Source organism: Pteronotus mesoamericanus, unplaced genomic scaffold, assembly GCF_021234165.1.
Source record: "Pteronotus mesoamericanus isolate MK-2021 breed Mesoamerican mustached bat unplaced genomic scaffold, CSHL_Meso_final contig_66, whole genome shotgun sequence".
In the NCBI taxonomy this organism is placed as follows: Eukaryota; Metazoa; Chordata; class Mammalia; order Chiroptera; family Mormoopidae; genus Pteronotus; species Pteronotus mesoamericanus.
The window spans coordinates 2,841,141-2,857,544 of record NW_026555230.1 but is presented as its reverse complement, the minus strand read 5'-3'; the positions used below and the strand labels follow the sequence as shown (position 1 = coordinate 2,857,544).

The window sequence follows — 16,404 nt, the reverse complement described above, 5'->3', positions numbered from 1 at the left end:
AGGACTCAAATAATATCAGAAATGAAAGAGGAGAAATAATAACTGATGCCACAGAAATACAACGGACTGTAAGAAATTACTATGAACAATTATATGCCAAGAAATTTGAAATCTGCAAAGAAATGGACAAATTTTGAAAAATATAATCTTCCAGCTCTGAATGGAGAAGAACCAGAATGTCTGATCATACAGAAAACAGCTGGTGAAATTGAAGCAGTAACCAAAAAACTCCCGGCACACAAAAGCTGTGGACTGGACGGTTTCACAGGAGAATTTTATAAAACATTTAAGTAAGAGCTAACCCCTATGCTTCTCAGATTCTCCCAAAATATCCAAGAAGAGGGAAGACTCCTGAATGCTTTTTATGAGGCCAGCATCACCCTAATCCCCAAATCACATGAATACACAACAAAAAAAGAAAACTACAGGCCAATATCACTGATGAATATTGATGATGAAATCCTCAACAAAATACTGGCAAGCTGCATCCAGCAAAACATTAAAACAATCATCCATCATGATCAAGTGGGATTCATCCCAGGGATGTAGGGATGGTTCAATATTCACAAATCAATAAATGTAATACATCACAAAAACAAAAGGAAAGACAAAAACCACATGATCATCTCAATAGATGTGGAAAAAACATTTGATAAGGTACAACACTCATTTATGATAAAAACAGCAAAGTTGGAATAGAGGGGTATACCTCAATATACTAAAGGCCATATAAGAAAAACCTAAAGCCAACATCATACTCAATAGGCAAAAACTAAAAGCTTTCCCACTGAGATCGGGAACAAGACAAGGAGGTCTACTTTCACCACTTATATTCAACATAGTATTGGAAGCCATAGTGATCAGACAAGAAAAAGAAATAAAAGGCATCCAAATAGGAAAGGAGGAAGTAAAACTATCATTGTTTGCAGATGATATGATAGTGTACATCTTACAGAAAACCCTATAAGCTCCAACCAAAAACTACTTTACCTAATAAGTGAATTTGGCACAACAGCAGGATACAAAGTCAATATTCAGAAATCGAAGGCATGTTTGTATACCAACAGTGAAATATCAGATTAAAAATTATGAAAAAAATCCCATTTGCTATAGCAACAAGAAAAATAAAGTACCTAGGAATAAACGTAACCGAAGAGGTAAAAGACCTTTACACAGAAAACTGCGGAACACTGAAGAAAGAAGTTAAGGAAGACACAAATAAATGGAAGCAGATACCTTGTTCATGGATTGGAAGAATTAACATCATCAAAATGTCCATACTACCAAAAGCAATTTATAGATTCAACGCAATCTGTATTAAAATACCAATGACATATTTCACAGACATAGAATAAACATTTAAAAACTTTATATGGAATCATAAATGACCCTGAATAACTGCAGCAATTTTGAGAAAGAAAAACAAAGTAGGAGGGATCACAATACCTGACATTAAACTATATTACAAGGCCCCTGTAATCTAAACAATCTGGTACTGCCATAAGGACAGACATATAGATCAACAGAACAGAATAAAGAGCCCAGAAATAAACCCATGTTTCTATGGTCATTAATGTTTGACAAAGGGGGCAGAGCATAAAATGGAATAAAAGGAGCCTCTCCAACAAATGGTATTGAGATAGCTCGATGGCTACATGCACAAAATTGAAATTTAACCACCAACTTACACCATACTCAAAAATGAACTCAAGGTGGATAAAAGACTTAAATGTAAGTCACAACACCATCAAAGTCCTAAAGGAGAACATAGGCAGGAAACTCTCAGATATCCCACGCAGCAATATTTTCACTGATATGTCCCCTAGAGCAAGGGACATAAAGGAAAAAATAAACAAATGGGACTTAATCAAAATAAGAAGCTTCCGCATAGCTAAAGAAAACATGAGCAAAATGAAAAGGCAACCAACCGTATGGGAAAATATATTTGCCAATGATACTTCAGACATAAGTTTGAGCTCCAAAATATGTAAAGAACTCACACGACTCCACTCCAGGAAGATGAGCCATCCAATTAAAAAATGGGCAAAGGACCTGAATAGACACTTCTCCAAGGAGGATATACACAGGGTCCAAAGACATATGAAAGGATGTTCAGCACCACTAGCCATCAGAGAAATGCAAATTAAAACCACAAATGAATGGTCAGCATAAACAAGTCAACAAACAATGGATGCTGGCAAGGTTGTGGAGAAAAGGGAACCCTAGTACACTGTTGGTAGGAATGCAGACTGGTGCAGCCACTGTGAAAAAAAGTTTGGAATTTCCTCAAAAAGCTAAAAATGGAACTCCCTTTTGACCCAGTGATTCCACTGCTGATATTATATGCTAACAATCCCAAAATACAAATTCAAAAAACCTATGCACCCCAATGTTCATAGCAGCACAATTTACAATAGCCAAGTTCTGAAAGCAACCTAAGTGCCCATCAGTAAATGTGTGAATCAAGAAACTATGGTACGTTTACACAATGGAATACTACGCAGCAGAAAGAAAGAAAGATCCCCTACACTTTGCAACAGCATAAATGGAACTGTAGAGCATTATTCTAAGTGAAATAAGCCAGGCAGTGAAAGACAAATACCATATGCTCTCACCTATAAGTGGAACCTAATCAGCAAAACAAACAAGCAAGGAAAATATAACCATCAAGATTGAAAGAAAAAAAGAAACTGACAGTAACAAGAGGGGAGGAGGGAGGGGGGTAACGGGGAAAGGAATAGGAAGGGTCATATCAAGGAACATGTATAAATGACTCCTGGACAAAGCCAAAGTGGGGAAGGATTGAAGGAGGGAGTTGGGGGTGTGTTGGACACAAGAAAGTGGTGGCGGGTAAATGGTGACAAATGTATTAGAACAATAAAAATAAATTTTAAAAAATTTAAATAAATAAAAGAAATTGTTTTCATGTAAAAAAAAGCAACAATAAAAAGTGAAAAATCCTCCCCATCCAAAATTATATTTTAACATTTTTGCTTTTGTATAGAAATATAAGTGACTTGGGAAAATAGTCAGCTTTGCTGAACTCTCCTATTCATTCTGGATTATTTGAGTTTTCTACATACACAACCAAAAAATCTGTTATTAGATACCGCTATGAATCTTGTCTAGGTTTTTAATATATTCAAGGTTATTTTTCTTTTTTATGCTACTTAGTACCTATATAGTACACTGTCAAATATAAGTGAAAGTTGGCATTTTGTCCTGATCTACATAGACAAGTAATGTTTTTTCTTTTTCTTTTTAATTTGTAGAGTAGGGCAGATAATTTTTACATTTATGTTATTACCATCTTTCTCACTTCAACTTATTATTTGGTGGGTAAATATTTTTGATTTTGAGTAAGTTAAAAGTGCATATGTGACCACGCTGTCCCATGTTTATTGTGCTGTTGTTATTATTAAATATGATGGGTTATGTGATGTGTTTAGAAGTTTCAGTACTAAGTACTTAATGAGTGTTGATTTTTTTATTGGTATCAATATATTCCATATTGTTATTGACCCAGAATATCAAACATAAAATTACCAATCCAAAAACAAAAAAATCAGGAAGGATACCATGGGAGCAAATGATTTTAGCACCAGGCCAGACTGTGCAGCCAAGTGTTCCAGTGGTGGGAAGGTTAATCTCCACAACTTCTGTCTGTAAAAACCAGTAAGGGCCCTGGCTAGTGTGGCTCAGTGGATTGAGGGCTGGACTACGAACCAAGGAGTCACCAGTTCAATTCCCGGTCAGGGCACCTACCTGGTTTGCAGGCCAGGTCCCCAGTGGGGGGTGCTCGAGAGGCAACCACATATTGATGCTTCTCTCCCTTTCTTTCTCCCTCCTTTCCTCTCTCTGAAAGTAAATAAATAAAATCTTGGAAAAAAAATGATTTATTTAAAACCAGTGAGGGTTGGGGCTGCAGAAGAAACTGCCTGATTTTCAGGAGACTCTATTTAAAGGGCCCACACTGTCTTAGAAAGTCCTTGAACCCACCCACTCTGGGATTCAACATCAGGGCAACAGATGGAAGAGCACCAGTCACATATGAGAGGTGAGTGAAGTGACTGGATATAGAGTGAGTGCCCAGCAAATCTCCAGAAGCCAGGTAGTGTCATTGTCCCTCTCCAAACCCTCCCCCTACACAGAGCCACAAAGTGGTGAAGCAGGTTGCCCTGCCCTGGTGATTACCTAAGATTCCACCCCATACAATTTTTAGGTGCCTTTTCTATAATAGGCCATGCTACTAAGACAGGGACTCAAAGCAGCTCTACCTAATACACAGAAACAAACACAGTGAGGCTGCTAAATTGAGGAGGCAAAGAAATATGGCTCCAATGAAAGAATAGAACAAAACCTCAGAAAAAGAGCTAAAGAAAACAGAGATAACCAACTTATAGGACGCAGAGCTCAAAATACTGGTGATCAGGATGCTCAAAGAACTCAATGAGTATGGCAACAACAGGAAGGAAGAAATGAATTGAGATAAAGAAAAATGTACAGAGAACCATCAGTGGAGGGAAGGAAGCTGGGATTCAAATCAATGATTTGGAACATAAGGAAGAGAGAAGCATTCAACCAGATAGCAAGAAGAAAAAAGATTTTTTAAAAAACAGGATAGGGTAAAGACCCTCTGGGACATCTCCAAATGTACCAACATCCAGATCATAGGAGTGCCAGAAGGAGAAGAGGGAGAGCAAGAAATTGAAATTGTATTTGAAAAAATAATGTCAGCAAGCTTCCCCAATTTGGTGAAGGAAATAGACATACAAGTCCAGGAAGCTCAGAGAGTCCCAAACAAGTGGGAACCAAAGAGGGCCACACCAAGACACATCATAATTAAAATGCCAAAGGTTAAAGAGAAAGAAAGAATCTTAAAAGTAGCAAGAGAAAAAAAGAGAGTTACCCACAAAGGAGTTCCCATAAGACTATCAGCTGATTTCTCAAAAGAAATTTTGCAGTCAAGAAGGGACTGGAAAGAAGTATTTAGAGTGATGAAAAACAAGGACCTGCAACCTAGATTACTCTATCAGCAAAGCTATCATTTTGAATGGAAGGTCAGGTAAAGTGCTTCCCAGACAAGGTAAAGCTAAAGGAGTTCACCATCGCAATGCCATTATTACATAAAATTTTAAAGGGACTTATTTAAGAAAAAGAAGATCAAAACTATGAACATTAAAATGGCAACAATTCACAACTATTGACAACTGAATCTAAAAAAAAACCAAATTAAGCAAATAAACATATCAGAAACAGAATCATAGATATGGAGATCACTTGGAGGGTTATCAGCTGTGAAGAGAAGGGGGAGAACAGGGAGGGGGAAGTGCAAGGATTAAGAAGCATAATTGGTAAGTACAAAATAGGCGGGGGGGGGTGTTAAGAACAGTGTAGAAAATGGAGAAGCCAAGGAACTTTTATGCACAACCCATGCTCATGAATTAAGGAGTGGGGAGGGGATTGCTGGAGGGAAGGGGGCTACCAGCAGGTGGGGCAAAGGGGGAAAATTGAGACAACTCTAATAGCATAATGAGTAAAACGGTTTTAAAAATGTATTTGGAATATAAGCCCTTTGTCAGTTTTATGTTTTCCAGATCCCTGACCTCAAACTAGATGCAAAATATAGAAAAGTAAGACAGACAGCAAAACTTGAATCATGATAGTTTATAGGTTAAAAATAAAACAGTATTTTTCTTAATGAAGGCCCGTAAGTCCTGGCTTCCTCTCATTTATCTGCTTTTCTTTAAAAAAAAAAAATGGGTTAGGGTTAAGGTTAGGGTCCTGGATAAAGGAGGTAGTGGTGGAAACAGAAAGGAAAGGATGCAGTGAAGAGACATTCAAAAGAGAAAGCTGAATCAATGGCACTCCATTATGAGTCAGTGGAATATGAAGGGTGTTGGAGACTGAAAAATGATTCCAAGCTTTCCAGTCCAGAAACTGAGAAAGTCAGTTCCATCTGGGACTGACTCTAGTTTGATGAAAGAGGCTCTTACAGTAGTTGGGTGAGTGTGTTTTCTGCCACTCAATTCTGAAAGTTCAGTTCATGTTCCAGAGAATTAATCAGATTAGTCCTGATTGCACGCAGATTTGCTCAGCCAGACTGTTGAACAGTGACATGTCGTCTATGACTTTGTTCTTTTGAGATTTGAAGTATGACTTTGAGCTGCATTCAGTCCCCCTTGGGCATTGTTGGCTGGATCTGCTTTGCAGTCTGAATCCAGTTGGATCATAGGACATCTTAAAACACACAATTTGATAGTAAGCAACTGCCTTTACATTGGTTAAAAAAACAAAAGCAACAAAAAGATAGTGAGCAAAACTAAAGGAAAACTAAGAAAAAAAAAAACGCAACAGCTAAACCTAGGCCAATTCACGGAAAACCATAAAACATATATAAAGGGTACATTGAATTCTTGTAAATACTTGTAAATGCCATTTTTTTCCCGTTGGACTAGTATGTTTAAAGGCATGTAGCAACCTTCCTCTCAATCACCTACTGCTGCTAATATGTACCAAATTATTCAGGAAATGGAAAAGCCAAATAACTTATATGCATGACCCATGGGCATGAACTAAGGGGGGGTATGGCTGGCGGAAAGTGGGATACCAGTGGAGAGGGTCAAAGGGGAAAAAACTGGGCAACTGTAATAGCATAATCAATAAAATGTACTTTTTAAAAAGAGGCCATTCACATTTTAGGTCATAAAATAATTCCCATAATCACTTAAACATGAAAAAAATTAAGATTTAGGATAAAATTCACTTAGTTATGATATGAAAATCTTTGGCAAATAGTTAAACAGAATTTGGCAATGTAATAACCAGTTAATTCCAGGACATATTGAATAAAGAATGGGTTATAGAAAGAATTGGTATTTACTCTTTTTTCTGCTATATGAAAATACAAACGCCTCTCATTTTGAGTACTAGTGATATTTGCGGAAGAAATCAAAGGTGCTGTGTGATTATGTCTTGGGCATGAGGGGCTGAGTCAGTAAGGTTAGGCCCTTGGAGACATCTTCCCCTGTACGACTGAGTCCACAGTCAAATGTGGCTCAAGTGTGGCATAGGCCATGGAATTGAGATCTTGAGTTTTTGCAGCCACCTCTCATTTGTTCTGTGGTATGAGAGCCAATGATGATTTTTCTCCTGGTTCTCTGAAAGCCTATGTTCAAGCCACCCAACCTCCAACATAGAAATCTTGTTTCAGAAAAGCCAAAACACACAAGTGTTCTGAACCTAGATACTCATTCCTGACACCCATTTACTCATTCATCCATCCACTCACTTATCTATCCACTCTCTGTTACTCATTTACTCACTCATTTCACAAATATTATCTTGAGTGTTTTCTGTAGGTCTGGTGCTGAGGGGGCTGCAGAACAGAACAGGCCTTGGACTTACTCCCACGGAGCTCACCCCCTAGTGATCATGAAACAAAAGTGCAAACAAAGTAACCACATCACAGGGCAGAGGAAAATAGGGCAAAGGAGAGTGCAGAAGGAAAAGTTAACTTCACCTCTAAAATACTCCATCATTTACTTCTCTCTTTTATGCCTCTCTTCCCCACTACAATATTAGCTTTGTAAGAGCAGAGGTTTTCCTCCCTTGTTCACTGCTGTATCTCCTGTGCCTAGAACAGTGTCTGGTTCATGATGGGTGCCTGGGAAAATATTGTGATATAAATGAGTAAATTGTAGAGGAAAGAAGCAGAACATTCATGGAGGTCTCTTTGAAAATGCTCCGCAGAGGAGAGAATCCTGAAGGTGGGCCTTGACAAAAGAAAAGGGTTTTGGTAGACAACCAGAATTGAATAGCATCTTAGTCTGAAGGAACAGCTGGAGCTGGGAGGGTGGGAGATTGAATGGTGTGTTCAGGGAACATAATTGTCAAGCATAGAGGAATGTAGAACACCAGGTAAAAAAGGTGCCAGATAAGGCTGAGACCAAATCACCGGGAGAATTCAAAGCCAGGTGATGGTGCTGTAAGTGTTTTCATGTAAGTGTTGGGGTCTCTAGAAAAAGAAATTTGACATCCATTTACTGAACAGCCTAGCTGCCTGGTGGAGCCAAGGCCTGTACCTTGGGAGACTGCAGAAGAGCTCTGATACCTTTTACCAAAGACCTAGTGAATACCTACTATATCTGTGAGAAAAGACAAACATGGTGAACAGAACTAGTAGCAGAAGCTATAGAATAAAGGTCCCTATCAGGGAGAGAAGTAGCGGGTAAACCTCAAGCTGAACCTCCCAGTTCAAGGGGCTGTCCTCTCCATGATGGGCCAGCTAACCCTAAAGGCCCTTGCAGTCCTGATATTCTGGGATTCTAATTATAGAAGTGAAAGTTTCATTCCAGGTAGCTGGGGAAATCCCTGGGTTCAATTTCACTTCCCAGGACTTGTGGTTCAGCTGGCACTGAGGCAGTTAAAAAGGAATGAACTGGAAATCCAGAAAGCTTGCATGAGCCTAATTGTTTCTTGTATGACTTATTTGGTTCTAGATGTTAGCAGCTCTTTCAAGGGCCAGAACGGCAGCCATTTCACAAACAAGGGTCTGGTGTTTCATTTCCGATCTTTTCTTTTTTGCATTGTTAAGAGGACATGTCCTATAGGCTAAAAAGAAATCAAAGACCATGTTCCTTCCAAACTTCACTTCCCAAAAAGCAAATAAGAAAGACAGCTGTGGTCCAATGGACTCTGGCACCATAAACAAGTCTCAGTTTTCACAGAAGTCAATTCCACAGGCAGCTGAGAAGGAAGCCCCCAATTCCAAAAAGCTCAGCTGGGCTGCCCTTTTTGGGTGTAAGCAAGTGGGGTCCATGGGACGTTTGTGGCATTAGGCCTCATTCCTAACACTGCAGCTGACCAGTCAAACAACTATTACTAGAAAATCACCAGAAGTAGTCATGAGAAACAGAATAAATACACACTTTAAATGAGCTCTAATTTGTGATTTCTATAGTTTCAATTCCACTGCCTGAGAAGTGTACTGTAGCATGGTCCAAGCTAGATGCCAACACTAGGGAGGCCTAGCAAAGCCAATCGATGTATTTAAGATTGATATTCAAAGTGTCCCATCAGTGCAGAGGGATAAGATGTGAGAGGGTAGGAGGAGAAGGATAAGGCCAAGACCCAGCAGGGGATCAGGCTTAGTGCTGGTGCTGGTGGTGCCACTTCTAGATGGGGATCAGAGATTGGATCTGAGGTGGAAGGCAAAAGATCCAGCTGCAGAGTTCTATAAGAGGGAGGAGCTCATGGATCGTCCTGGGGTTGAAGCCAGAAAGGAGTTTGGAAGACAGTTCTGAGCTCTAGACAGAGGTTTGCAGACTCCCTCCTTCAAGCATCATCTCAGTGGTCTTTTGTGAAGAGGGGGAAGGAAGGCCTGAACTTCATGGTTGGCCATGGTAGGGTGGAGGAGCTTAAGGAATAGCCAGATGGACATGTCCAGCATGCTGTTGGATATACAATTCTAGTGCTCAGGAGAGAGGGAGGGCTGATAAGGTTGTGTTGGGAGCCCAAGGAAGTGATGGCTCTCTCTCTCACCCTCAGTCTTTCCTTTGTCACCATGGCCCCCAGGTTTTTTGTTCAACCAAAACTCTCTGGATCACTGGAACCCTGTGTCTGGGGCTTCAGGTCCTTCCGCTGCCCTGGAGAAGTCCTGGGGCCCCACGGCCTGCTCCTAGGGGGACCCAGGGACCCCTGACAAGCCAGCTTCTTCCTGTCTTAGTGCCCGTATCCTTAGACTCATCCTATGCAGATCTCTCCCTAAAGCCTGTCCTCTGTCCTGTGGCTCCTGCTTCTTGCTGGCTTCCCTCGGATGGCCAGGTGAGAGCTTGGTGGGAAGGAAAGGTCTGGACTGCAGGCTGTATCTCTGCAGTGCATTCCTACCATGTTGGGGACGTAGCTGAGCTGTCTCTGTGATATTGTAGTATGGGATTCTGCCACTAGAGCCACTGCTGTTTACATAAAAAAACACTGAGTGCCATCACCAAGCTTGGACCTGCCCATGGGTCAGCAACCAATGTGGCCTGCTGTACTTTGCAGAGAGAACCAGCACCTAGGGAGGCTGGGAAAGCCATTGGCCTGCAAATGACAGTGTCCTAATGCATGGGGGAGAGCAAGCCCTCTGACAGCCTGAGAAAAAAGGTGGAAAGGAGGAAAGAAGGGAGAGAGGGAAGGAGGAAGGGAAGGAGGCAGGGAGGGAGGCAGAGAGGGAAAGAGGGAGGGAGGGAAGTGGTCACTCATGGCTTCCATGGACACCCATTGTAAATGCCCCATCAGCCAGGTTTAGGACCAACTCTAGGCCAGGGTAACTGCTTCTGAGATGAGTCCTGAGTTCTTGGGGACCATGTGCCTGGTGGATTTCACTTCAGCGGGTGACTAGAATTACCATAGCAGACCATGAGTCCCCAAAGAAAAAATCTCACCACAGCCCCTGCATTATCCCTGTTATTCCTGGTGATATTTGATGTCACTTGCTGGGTCCTCCAGAGCCTATGGGAGCCTGGAGAGGTCCTGCTGAAAGTCCTGGCCAAGGACACAGGGACCCCAGGTAGGCCCTGACTTGTATGTGATCTTGTATGTCCACTGTGGATCTAGTATCTCTGTCATCAGCTTGGATCTGTGGTCTGGCTGACCTGAAGAGCCTTGCCTGTCCCGCCCACAGGCTCCTAAGGACTGACCAGCCCAGGGCTCCAGTTGCACAAAGGCCCTCTGGGCCACGTGGGTCAGCACTGGCTGCCTGCTGCACAGGGATGGGATATCATGCCAGCCTTGGGCCCCTCTGTCCCTACCCCTTCAGTCCTATCTCAACTCAAGGGATAGGGTGCTCTCCCACTACCAGAATGATAAAGAGTATTGTCTCCAGCTTGTCCTCCCTCCCCACTAGGACAGCACCAGTGTGGGCACACCTCAGGGAGAGCCCAAACCCCTCCTGCACCACTGAGTGTGGGCTCCTGGGGCAGAGGGCTGATCTGTGAGCAGACAGTGTCTTTTGCTTGGGCGGTGGCTGCTTGTTTTCTGTCTCTTGGCCATATTATTTTTAGTCTACTTTGCCAGCTCTCTTCCGGCCTTGGCAGAACACGAGCATGCCCAGGGAAACTGGTGGGCACATTAGCAAGGCGGCCGCCCAACAAGTCCATCGAGGGTCTGGTAGGTCAGTGGAGAAATTGTTTGCTTGGCTCCATCTATTTATTAGTGTGCTCAGAAACTGCTATTTATATTTTAATCCTCCAGGGACAGCCACGAATCTCTGGATAAAAAGAGATGGTATATTTCCAGCCTTGAAAATAAGAAATAATCAGTAGTCACAGGCCTCTCCAAGACTGCCAGGGGTGGGAGGCTGGGGGCTGCGGGGTAGCCCTGAGAGGCCTGAAGAGTAGGTATGGGACAGCTTGTAAGGTCTGTGTTCTCTCATGTTAACTGAGCTGTTGGTAGTGAGGATCAAGATAAGCCAAAAACCAGAAAAATCCTGTGAAAAACATAGCTGGGCAATCACAAAAGCGTTTCACACCTCAAGAAACAGGAACTCCTCTTCACCCCTACCTCAGCAGTTATAGAAGGTAAAGTGGCCAAGCTGTGGTCAGAGCCAGGGCAGCGATCCTTTCCCTTTACTCAGGAAGGTAGTATTCCCAGGGCTAGAAGCCCACTCTCCCCTGGGCCCCAGCCCCTGGAAGCATCCCTGTGCAGTGGACCACCCTGGCACAGCTCTCTCTGTGCAGCTGCCAAACAAAGGCTGCTCAGTCTCTGAACCTCAGAGGCCCCTATGGAGTTGGTACAGGAAGGGGGAATAAATAAGCCTCTCGGTGAGGGAGGGCCATTCCAGCTCAAATCCATCTAGATCTTGTCACTGCCTTCCCAGTGGGGCTGACAGGTGGGAGTGAGGCTAGGGGTGGGCAGCAGAGATTGGGAAGGGGACGGCAGACTCCTGACCTCCATCCAGCTCAGACTTAGGGACATCATCAAGGGTCTAAAGCTAGTTTGTTTGTTTGTTTTTTATTTTTTTATTTTTAAATATTTTATTTATTTTTAGAGAGGGGGAAGGGAGGGAGAAAAAGAGGGAGATAAACATCAATGTGTGGTTGCCTCTTGTGTGCCTCCCACCAGGGACCTGGCCCATAAACCAGGCATGTGTCCTAACTGGGAATCAAACCAGTGACCCTTTGGTTTGCAGGCCTGCACTCAATCCACTGAGCCACACCAGCCAGGGAACAGTTTGTTTGTTTGTTTAAAGCAAACTAGAAACTTCCAAATATTCAGCTGTTTCCACTGCAAGCTGTTTGTATCTTACATGCCCTTGTATTTAGTCTACTATAATGGCAATGTTTGGGGACCCTTATCAATAAGCATGTTTAAAATTTGCAGCGGCCTGCTTGTGGTTTTAGGTGCACTGGCTGCCATCTCTGCAGCTGACTACTGGGAGAGAGTTTAAGGACATATGTAGACATAACTGAGTTCTTCCTGGAGCAAGACTAGCTCGCAGAACTTAACTGGAGAAAAGCAACCCAAACCTGGCATGCCTCCCGGGAGAGCTCTTTGCCTTGCTAATGGGACCCAGCAATATGCATTTCAATTCCCGGAGGGGGGTTTTGAGAAAGTCTGACAATTTTAATGGTCTTGCTTGCTCAGCCTACTCCATCTAGACTGATGGCCGCTGGGAGGGAAGGAAGCCCTGAACTGCCCTCCAGGCCCATCCTGCCCTGGTGCCTGATTAAAGCTCAGGTTTAGTGCAATTAACATCTCCAGCCCATACTTTATGGCTAAATCTCCATACATTACAATCTAAAGGCAAACATTTGCATTTGATAGCTCTAATTATATATAGAATCAGTTTATTGTTTACATCTTAATTATTATTTTTGAATAGCTTTGTTTCAGAAAATCAAAGCCTGCTGAGTATTACAAACTGCAACTTATTTTCTTGCTTTTTTTAATGTAAATTATCTGATTAATCCATGTAATCTGGACATTTTATGTTTAAACCTTTCACACTCATAAAACAAACTGAATGAAAATGTTGCTAATTTGTATAGACGCTTTTTTTTTCTTTTCTTTTTTTCTTTCATCAGATATGTCAGCAAATACATGGTGAGAACAGGAAGCTTGTGAAACAAGAAAATGAATACAATTCCAAGCAGAGGTATGTTAAAGGACCTTTCCTGCCCTAGGAAGCTGTTAGTGCCTTAGAGGGGCACGTTTCTTCCTTCAGCCTTCATTTCTGAAAGCACTTGCCTAAGGTGATTCTTTCAACCCAGCACAGTTGGGTGAGGGCCCAGCAGCCAGGCAACTCCAGGTACAGGTCACACGCACAGCAGAATCAGCACCTGCCTGTCCCAAGCCTTCTTTCTCCTTGTCATAGCTTGCTGACAACCGCCTTGTGAGGCTGCCTTTCTTCTCAGCATCCCTGCCTTCATGGTCTGGTGAGCCAAGATAGGGCTTGTCTAAGGCCCCTCTGCTGGCACATGAAGAAGTCAGGAGGTGATCTGAGATCTACCTGACTCCAGATCTTTGGCTTTTGGGCTCTGAGGCTCAAGGAAAATCCCCTAGAACCTCAGTCTTGAACTTCAAAGACTTTGGACACCTCCAAGGTGAGAGAGGGCATTGGAGGCAGAGGAGGGCTGCAGAACACCAGGGCATCTAGGCTCATCTCTGGGCTTTACAAACACATCTTAATTTGGCAACCTGCGCTAACCTTCCCTTCCTCCTGAGCCCCAGCCCTGTCAGTCCTCATGCTCTGCGTTGGCTGGTGACCCAAATCCCAAGAAACAAAGAGGCTACTTAGGTGCAATATCTCTAATAAATAAAGAAAAGAAATTTACTTGCCAGATTATTGAAGGCAATTTGTCAAAGCCATTTCTCCTTAGCCAGCACATTGGCTTGGGGGCCTGTAAGGAACTTGAGCGGTCTCAAAGGCCTGTCTTCAGAACCCCTTCTAGGAACTGTACATGTAAGGAAGACATGTGAGCAAATTACAAATTATCACCTTGGGCAGAGGGCAAAGACACCTCTGGACAGAATATAGGGAAAACTCCTGGGAACAGGCTTATTTTATTAGACTCTCCCCACACTCCCAGACCAACCTTGTCACCAGGGGACTGAAGATGAGGAAGTAGTCAGATGGGACTGGAGACTCCTTGGACATCTCCTAGCTGCCTAGGCTCCTACCTGTCCCCTGCTGGCGAGTGTCTGCAGAACCACTGCTTGCAATTCCCTGTTGCCACCAATGCCACCACTGCCTGCCTGTGTGCACTGCCTTGGCTAAGAGTCTTTGATCAGGGTCCAGTTTGAGTAGATGCTGCACTGGAAGAAGGCTATGTCTTCTCCAGTTTGGCTTAGAAACCAGTTGTGATGGAAGAGAATAATCACAGGGCTGGGCCTCATTTCCTTATCTGCCATTGTCACCTTTCTGCTCCAATATCAAAACGTTTTGCAGACTATACATAATAGCAACTGGTGATACTCTTATAATCAGTCGATCAAGAAACACAAAAGGACAGTTATATGAATATGGAAGACATATTCATCTACAGACAGTGCTTGGTATATGCATGGATGAGTGAACTCCCACAATATCGCCTTCATTTATTCAGTCAGTCAATATTTACTGAGTACCCAGTACATGCTTGGCCTTCGTTGGATGCTGGGGCTACAACAATGAGTGAGACATGCACTCAACTTCTGTGAGTGCACAGTATACTAGGAGATGCAGATGGGGAACCACGCATGGCCTTCGAGGGAGTCAACATCACTGGGCTGAAATCAAGGTATCAGAAGGGCTGAAGGCTTGAAGGAAAGATTCTTCCTTACCTTTTCTCTTCCAGCTTCTGGTGGCACCAAGTGTTCCTTGGCTTTTGGCTGTGTCCCTCCAATCTCTGCCTCCATCTTCACATGCCTTTCTCCTTTGCATTTCTCCTCTTCTTAGGACACTTGTCATTGGATTTAGGGCCAACTTGGGTAATCCAGACTGATCTGATCTTGAAATGCTTACCATGATTGTACCTACAAAGACCTTTTTTTGAAATAAGGTCACATTCCCAGGTTCCAGGTGGACATGTCTTTTTATTCACTCTACTGCCATATGAACATTAAAAGCATTGGGAAGCGACCAAGGAAGCGGTGAAGGCCAGGCACGGGAGGCTGTGGTGGCTGCCCCAGTGGCATCCCCGAGAGCTGCAGATCTGAGTTTGGACAAAGACATGGCCACTGGACCCTGAGGCACCAGAGCTGGGGCTCAGCCCGAGACACCTTCACCAGCTGCAACTAAAGCAATGTTTCCACAAAGCAGGCATTCAGGTTCCTCACACTGGCTCATCACACCTACTGCAGCAACTGAAATTCACCACCTTGGACTCCTGCGACCACATCAAAGACAAGTTTTATCTGCTGCATGCTCAGTGCCACAGCCTGAAGCTCAAATGTGACTAACTGGCCAGCAAGAAATCGGAGATGCAGTGTCATTATGTGATGTACTAGAGATGTCCAATGGCTTGAATACTGAGATTCACAAGCAGGCTGAAATTGTGAAGAGGCTGAATGGGATCTGTGCCCAGGTCCTTCCCTACTTTTCCGAAGAGCACCAGCAGCAAGCCTTGAGAGTCATTGAGAGAACTAAGCGAGTCATGGCTCCAGACCTGAACTCCATCATTTGACAGCAGTTCCATGCCCATCAGCTGTTCCAGATGTAGGTTATTGCCCTATCCTTGACTCCACTACCCGTGGTGTGGCAGCCGCCTCCACTGCCAGCAGTCAGCACAGGCACCAGCCTCCTCTCGCTGTCTGCACTGGGTTCCCAGTTCTACCTCTTCAAGGAAGGCAATAACAAACATCACGGTGACACCCACCAGGAGGATGATGGCAAGAAGTACAATGATGACAAGAAGTTGGATTAGCAGGTGGCCAGGATGTGGAGGGAGGGTCGGGGGACAAAGAGGAGACCAGACACAGGGAGGGAGAGATATTCACCACAAAACAGTATAGCTCTGGATTGGCTAAACTCCCGGTAGTATTTACGTAGCTCCTGGTGAGGCAAGAGGTAGTCAGGAAGGAGGAAACTCCAGAGGTGCCCCAGGGCTAAGATAAAGAACATGGATAAAGGGCAGAGACCCTGTTCTAAAACTGGTAGTTCCTGCTTTCTGGAAAAACATCAAATCCTAGTGAATCAGGAATATACCTGTGCAGAAGATGCTACCTGACCCCTGCTTCATTATAATAGCATTATAATAAATTAGCATTGTGGGACCCCTCTTCCTGATAGCCAGTCAAGGAAATCATGGGAGACTCACCCTAAAGGAATAAAAGCCCTCTAGCCCCTGAGGTCGGGGCTATTAGGCTCTGATCTGCTCTGCTCTTCTCTGTTCCGCTCTGCTCAGATGTTGGCCTGCTCCCATGTTCTGTGTGGCTTAATAA

General features: G+C 43.5%; 1 pseudogene; it reads left to right on the top strand.

Moving 5' to 3' along the window:
* The first annotated feature begins 15,266 nt into the window (after positions 1-15,266).
* On the top strand, positions 15,267-15,887 carry LOC129077420 (TLE family member 5-like; annotated as a pseudogene).
* The last annotated feature ends 517 nt before the right edge of the window (positions 15,888-16,404 follow it).